The 8000-nt window shown below is 36.4% G+C and overlaps 1 pseudogene; it reads right to left on the minus strand.

Annotated features, from left to right (window-relative positions):
* Window positions 1-3502: 3502 nt before the first annotated feature.
* LOC112475737 lies at window positions 3503-3621 on the minus strand (annotated as a pseudogene).
* Between the last annotated feature and the right edge of the window lie 4379 nt (window positions 3622-8000).

The raw sequence follows: 8000 nt of genomic DNA on the forward strand, positions 1-8000 counted from the left end.
TGTGTAAGAGAGTAACTGGTAGCAGTTACAGGAGAACCTCTCAGAGTCCTATCAACCCCTGAAAGAGGCCCATACGGGGGTCCTCCTTATAGAGAAGATAAGGGATTGTCTGTAAGGCCACTGACTTGGCGGACTTTTGTTCATAGTCCTGTAGTCTCTTCGGAGTGGAAAGGCAGTCCAGAGAGAGGATTAGTAGACTGTGAACACTCAGGTAAAGGAGGGTGAAAGAGGGTAGTGGGAGTCATGTCAGTCTTATAGTCTTTCGTTTTAGGTGCCTCATATCTTTAATTTTTCATTACCCTTTTGTAATGACTCTTTCATTGAAGTTGTTTTAAAATTTTGAAGTCTCTTAGATAATTCTTCATGCCAATTAAAACTGGCATCCCATTCTGTCTTTTTGATTTGTGGATTCTTGCTTTCAAGTGTACTTCTCAAATGAACAATTTTATCTAACTAGAATATTCCACATAATGGGCATAGTAATTCTAGGTTGTCAGTAAGATTTTACCATTTTTGTAGTTAGTTATCTGCACTTTCTGGGATCACAATTCTTAGGCATGAAATAAGCAGGTGTGCTAGACGGTTGAGTACTCAATGCTTTGAAACTAGAGGATCCTATTTCCTTAGCTAAGCTTTGGGTCTCTAAGAGACAAATTAATACCTAAGAGGGATGTGCCACTGGGTTGGGGATTTTGTGGTGTTTTACAGTATAGCTCCTTGCACAGAAATTTTCTGGAGATTGGTGTGTGACCTTGTGTCCACGTAACCTGTTCTGTGACCAAGTTATCCTAGATTGAGAGTCTTATAGTTAGGTGGTGAGCACTTTTAACAGTTTTAGGTGCTTGATCTCTGCCCACTGATTTTGTTGCTTTGGCTTCTAAAATTCTGATTAGCAAAAGATTGATGATTCCTCGCAAAAGAAGATTTCTTTATAGTGGTGGATACCTTCATGGCTTTAAACAGTCTGACTTGTACCTACATAGATTTTTATTGTGATGATCAAAACTGTACAGATTTCTTGTCTTAATTTATTTCCTTAAGTTCCCTCAAGGCTTATGCTGTCAACTCGCCTTGAAGTTTTATAAGTCTCCCAATGGCTGCCACCCACTGCAGACTCCCAAATATCTATTCTGGAAACTTTCTGGGACCCAGAACCTTTATGGAAACTTTAACAAACCCCAGAAGCTTTCTGGGGTCCCAGAACTTTCTGGGTTATATATATACATATATATATATGGAAGGGGACCATAGTTTTGTGTGTGTATGTATATGTATGTGTATATATATGTGTGTGTATATATACACACACACATATTTTGGCGAGGCAAAACTATGGTTCCGAAAGGAAATGAAAACAATAACTCAGAAAGATATATGCACCCTCATGTTCATTGCAGCACTATTTACAATAGCCAAGACAGGGAAGCAACCTACGTGTCTGTAGATGAACGGATATATGTATATATGTATACACACACACATACACACATACATATATACATATATATACACACACACACACACATACACACACACACATATATACACACACATATTTTGGTGAGGCAAAACTATGGTTCCCTTCTACATATGGAAGGGGACCATAGTTTTGTCTCACCAAAATATGCGTTTTGGGATATTGATTTTAAGCTGGTTATTAGGAAATAGATGACTCGGAAAGAACCTTAGCATCAGCTGGGAAGAACCTAAGCCAGCCTATTAAGTAGATTCCCCATCTGTGTCTGCTTGTTTCAAGGTTGATCGGCATAGATTTGTTTACCACGTGTTCAGCTCTGTTTTGGCTACCTGTAAATTGCCTATTTTCCTTTGAAACTCCAGGCCTTGCCCCTTTTACTTCTCCTTCTATAACGGCATATAAACCTTAGCTGCCTAATGCATTTTGGGTCTCATTTTATGGCACCCCCAAGCATTCATTCATAAATAAACTTTGGACATTTCCCCCTGTTAATCTATCTCTGTTAATTTGATTATTAGCCCATCTAGAAGAATTTAGAAGGTGGGAGAAAAGTTATTTTTTTAGCCCCCAAAATATACACATAAACACGCACTTAAAAAAAAAAAGTTTGTTTGGATCAGAGAGCTGCACACAGGGAGCAGAGCTCAAGTCCAAGAGTGACTTACCCAGGACTATGATGAGAAGAATGATAAAAGGAAAAGTAGACTCAAAGTTTTCAGCTGGCACTTTGCCTGTCATCTCTGTTGTCATGTAGGCCATTAACAGTCAGCTTCAGGTGGCATCCTCATGTCCAAAAACTGTTAAAAATGTTTAAATGATCAAACATTTCATTTGGTTAAAGAACAATTATAAAAGACAATTTAGGTGATACAAATAAACTTTATTTAATACTTCATAAAACAGGCAATTTCCAGGTAGAGAACTGCAAAATGAGGAGGAAAGAAGCTTTTATAGATACAAAGTAAAGAACAAGAAAGAGAAAATATTTTTAAATATATATCTGATTGGCTGTAGTGATGTAGGCAACTTTGTGTGTGGTGAGGAGGCCCAGAGCTGGGCTGGTGTGTGGGGACTGGCTGGCCACATACACTGTGTTTCTGGTCACATGGGGCACTTACAGGGACACAGAGGTTATCTATGCTTCCATTTGCTGACATGGCACCCTGATTGTGGGAGTAGCTCCAACCTGGGCCTAGAAAGTTATTTCAATGCTGGGTAACCACTTTCAATAGTTTCTGGTTTACCTCCTGAGTTTATTTTTGAGGAAAAAAAAAAAATGAAGTTCTTAAATATAGTCTTGTTTTCTCTCATTATTAAGCCTAAGTTTAGCATCCTGCTTTGCTTTTAAAAAATATATCCATATCAGTTAAGTTCATAGAACTATTTTTTATTCTTTAAAGTGCTTATTACTCTATTGTATGCACTTATATTTTATTCAACTCATCTATTATAGTTGAGCATCAAGGTTATTTCCTGTACATTTTTATTACAAAATTATTGCAATAAACAACCTTCTGTACATATAGTTTTGTACTACTGAATGTTTGTCTTCAAGGTAAATGGCTAGAAATTGTATTGTTGACTGAAAGCATAAATATATGTGTAGATTTGCTAAATATTTATTACAAAATTCCCCGCATTGTTATAACATTTTGTACATCATGAAAAATATATGAGAGTGATCTTTTCTTGACAAATTTCTTTGCTTTTCTTTTAACCATTTCCTGTGACAGCAGATTGTCTGGAATTTGGTAGCAATTATAGGCAGTTCTCATTCTAAAAACCTTCACCGTTTACTTCTAAACATTTTACAACAACATGAGTAGCAAACTCTATGTTATGCCTTATTTAAAGTATTTTTATGCTAGACAGAGAATAAACGAACTCAGAAGCACATTTCAGAACATTCCTTCATTTATTAGACAATATTTTTGAAGTCATCTCCCAATGAGTATTCTCTCTCACAACACAGAAATTCAATCAAAAAGCTTGATATTATGGTACATAAATCACTGTATTTTTTTATGCCTATAGCACCTGGTCTTCTTAGGTGGTCTCCCATCCAAGTACTAAGCAGGCCTGACCCTGCTTAGCTTTCGAGATCAGACGGGATCAGGTGTGTTCGGGGTAGCATGGCCGTAGACTAAATCACTGTATTTTTTATCATACATATAAAGACATAATAATAATCATGAGCTCTTTGTAGAACCGGGGTTTGAAAATAAAGATCAAAATGAGGGAGAAAAAATATTCACCAAAAGCACATGAGAGCTCTTCTAAGGCTTTATTTAGTCAGATATGACCAAGGAAACATATATGTCACGAATTATCACTACTTATGAAATTCCTTATCCACTGCATACTAAATGATAAAAAGGAAAGAGGTAAGGCCTACACAACAAGCCTGTGCATGGGGATGCTAACAGAGTAGGCTATGACTCAGAACGAAATTCCCAAGTACGCTAATGACCTGGTAAGCAGTGGTGCTTTCAAGCTTCCTTTATGTCTCAGAAGCCAGGGCTAAACACATTACTGACATCTCTCTCCTGAGGAGTTTGATCTACACTTCGTAGCTATTCTACTGAATTATAACAAGAAAGACAAGATCATTAATAATGATATCCTAATTGTTGACGGGCTGCCATGATTTAACCAGTACTTATAACAAAATGAGCTTGCTGCTGTGGTCACAGACAAACACTGAATAAATATTTCTGAGTGCGCCAGATAAGTTTTTTTATTAGAACATTGGTTTAACAACTATTTAAAAATTTATTACATTCATTTTCTAGGAAGAACTTTCTAGGGTGAAGATGGAGCCAATTCTGCTGGGGGTGGGGAGCTGGTGGCAAACTGAAGCTTCAGTAACTTCCCTGTCCCTGTAAGCACTCTCTGCGACCAGAAATGCAGTGTGACCAGTCAGGCAGTCCCCGGACACCAAGCCAATCCTGAGCCTTCTCACCTCCAACAAGGCTGCCTATGTGGCCCCAGACAACCAGACATTTCCTATTTTTCTCTTTCTTGTTCTTTATTCTTTATCACATAAAAGCTTACTGCCTTCTGCCCCATTTGCATTTCTCCACATGGAGACTGTCACTTCATGGTGTATTAAAGTTTGTATGTGTCACCCACACTGTCTTCTTCATAATCATTTTTGAACGCTGGGGTATGGGCAGCTGATAATGGTGGAGGGAGAGGGAGATGGGAGTAAGACTTCTCCGAATAAACAGGTAAATCTGTCTATGTTATATAATGTTTGCTTGTGAACCAGGTTTTAGACATAAAAGACAACATTAAGTAAAAAAGAACAAAAATGCAAACCCTGAATATTAATACAAACAAAAATGAAGAAACATTGCTTTATGTAAAATATAATTCCACAGGAAAAATGTATATCATTTTTGAGCACAGTTCTCTAATTGTACAAATTTAGTACGGCATAGTCAGTGAAAAAAATTAACTGAAATAAAAATCTGAATTTCTCTTAGTAGGCTTATTGGTTTAGTGATATTGAAATGATCTAATAATTGTGTATTCTTATATAAATGTGAAAATTGACTGAGTAAAGGTACAACTGTTCAGAGGCAGGATATTCAGTGTGAATAAAGACAAGAGTATGGAAGGAATGGAGAAGATGAGGAAAAAGCTCTGTAGAGTATAGGATTTGAAGTGGAGATTTTCATATAATCTTATGATTTTTCATATTCCCTAGTTTCATTCAGCCACAGGACATTTCAGGACAATAGGCATAATACATGTTCAAATACTGGCTTCTATATACCATTCATCACCTGAAGAAACCAGAGCCCCATGGACAAATGGTTGACTCTAGGACAGGGCCATAGAAAGTGCTAGTTGACACAACATGTTGTTGTGTCAAGAAGGGAGTGGGAAAAACAAAAGAAAAAAGGATAAAATATGTTCATTGGAATTGTCAAAAGGAGAAACTCTCACTGGCCAAATTTAGATAATTAAAGCATTTTAAAATTTTCATATTTGATTACAATAGAAAGAATATAAAAAAAATCCATAAGTCCATAGGAATACTCAAAAGCACAAAAGAAGAGAAAAAGGAAAAAAAAGAAGAAAGTAAAATGGAGAGAGAAAGCTCTTTATTACAGAAAAATGTTAGCGAATGCACTTAGAAGGAATACATGTGGAATTAAATAAAACACTCTTTTGTAACCATGAATATACTGATTAAGGCAACGACCAACAAAGGATATTGAACTTTTGGGCTGAATGATTATTGAGGGATAAAGTATTCACATCACCTCAATGTATTAGTTAATTAACTGCTTGTTAATAACAAGAAAACAAAATAGAACTTCTCACATGGGAGTTCTGGCATTCTCCATCTTAATAATTACTTGGAAAAACTGGTATGTCTTCCGATGTGAAGTCAGAAAATATACACAGTGTCGCTAATGTAGTAATTGCCCCCAAATGTTTAACCTAAGTCCAATAAGAAAACCATTAACAAATCTAGATTGTACAATAGTGGAATGATGACTATACTGACTCTTTAATATATTTACTCCACATTAAGTACCCACTATATGCCAATCACTGGTCTAGGCAGAGTTTACAGGAATGAAACATATCTTCTTAACACTTACCACTTTACTTCAAAATATCTGGGTAGAAGAGCAAAAGGGTTGTAAGTATGATCTTTACATCATCTGGTCAGAGAGGACCCTTCTGGATGAAGAATATTTGAGTAGGAATCAAAATAAAGTGAGTGGAGCCATACGGCCCAAGTCAGGAGTAGGCTTAGCATATTTGAGGAATAGAAAGCAAGTTGTTAGCAGAACTGCAGCGAACTGAGGAAGGAGGGAAGTGGTAGGAAATGAGGTTGCTAGGACATGTTTTATGTCAAACAATGCATTTAAAACACGGTTAGGGTTTTGGAGTTTCTTCTAAGTGTAATGGAAAACTACTGGGAAAAAACACGTATGCCCATAAGAAATTTATATCTTATAGATAAAGATTATTTGCTTGCTAATTTTTAACTTATTTATTGCGGAGAGAAAATAAGATACCAATTACATCTCTTAAAACATTTATTTTATGTAGATTTCTGCTAAAGACCCCAGGAGTCAACTCTTTAGCTCTTATGTAATTGGAGATAATTAGAGAACTATGAAAGAGTCTGGAACAATTCTTAAACGGGACCATTGTCTTGGAACACAATTGGATGAAAGCAAGGACACATCGTTATGTGAGTTTTTTAAATAATATATTGTGGTAAGGAATCCCAACCCTCTCAGAAAGTCTCTTGTTGATATATCTTATCATTTATAATCACAGTGTCTGAAATGGTTAGAAATTTCAGCTGAGTCATGTTCTATCAGTCCAGTTTTAAAGTGCATTAAAAAAAAAAAAAAAAACCCTCTAAATTACAACACAGTAGAGAAAGTATGTATGACAGCCGTGAATGAAATGTAATAAATAGCCACTATTGTTTGAAGGGAGGAGGGGTGGCATGTCCTTTCATGGCCATATTACACCAAACACTTCATATATTAGTGAAGGTGATTTGGGAAATGCTGGCAGGGGAGGAATTGAAAAATCTCTGAAAATGCTTAATTTCATTTTTGATTTAAATAGCCAGAGCCTACTGAAAGACATAGTCCCTAGAGTGAAATTTTGCAGCTGAGAAATTCTTTCAAATCTTTCCTATTCTGCTGCTAACGTTCCTTAAAGCAAGAAATAGGCAGTTGGGTTCAGTTCTTGTTTTAGCCGCCTTTGAGGGAGGAAACTCTCCCTGATGCCCCCTCCTCCTGTCTGTCTTCATCGTGGCTTCTAACTAATGGAATTCTCTAAACCAGACTGACATGCTGGTCCATTTCTGAATTTTCCTTAGGCTAACATTGCTCTCACTCCTCTTGTGGAATTTCACCAAAGTCAATGGGGACTGTATGACTAGATCAAGGCGGCATATATGGCCCCATGAGTTTACCACAAATATAAACTCTTAGAAAGAAACCAAGAGAAAGCCAGAAGAATGAGGGAAAATGTGGAGAAATGGCCTCAGCTGAAAACTATAAGTGAATTAAAGCCAGCACATAGAGACTTTTTGGAATATCAGATTCTATTTTTGAAGATACAGCTAAGGAAATAAATGTAGTCACATTTTAAAATGACTAGCATAGAATCACAAACACTATTATGGATTAAAGCAGAAGGTCCTTCAGGACAAAAGATTTAACACCTAGACAAATGGTATGATTTAGAGTAAATTCAACATCAGATTTGTGGTATAGCTAGATATTACTTTTTTAAAGCCTTCATCACTGTCTTATCTTAGGTACAGAGAACAACAGACTACATTTGAAATTTTTTCTAATCTCTTTCACTATTCAAATTCCCAACTGATCAGAGAAAATTTTTTCCTTTACCTGTACAAGGCAGTAAACCTTTCTGGCCTACTGATTTTTCTTTCTGAAAAGACAGATAACAATTTGCCCACTGGCAGGTATATTGTGAGCTTATTTGATTGTTGTGATAGTTTTGGTAGCTT

Source organism: Pteropus alecto, unplaced genomic scaffold (assembly GCF_000325575.1).
Source record: "Pteropus alecto unplaced genomic scaffold, ASM32557v1 scaffold11, whole genome shotgun sequence".
Taxonomy (NCBI): domain Eukaryota; kingdom Metazoa; phylum Chordata; class Mammalia; order Chiroptera; family Pteropodidae; genus Pteropus; species Pteropus alecto.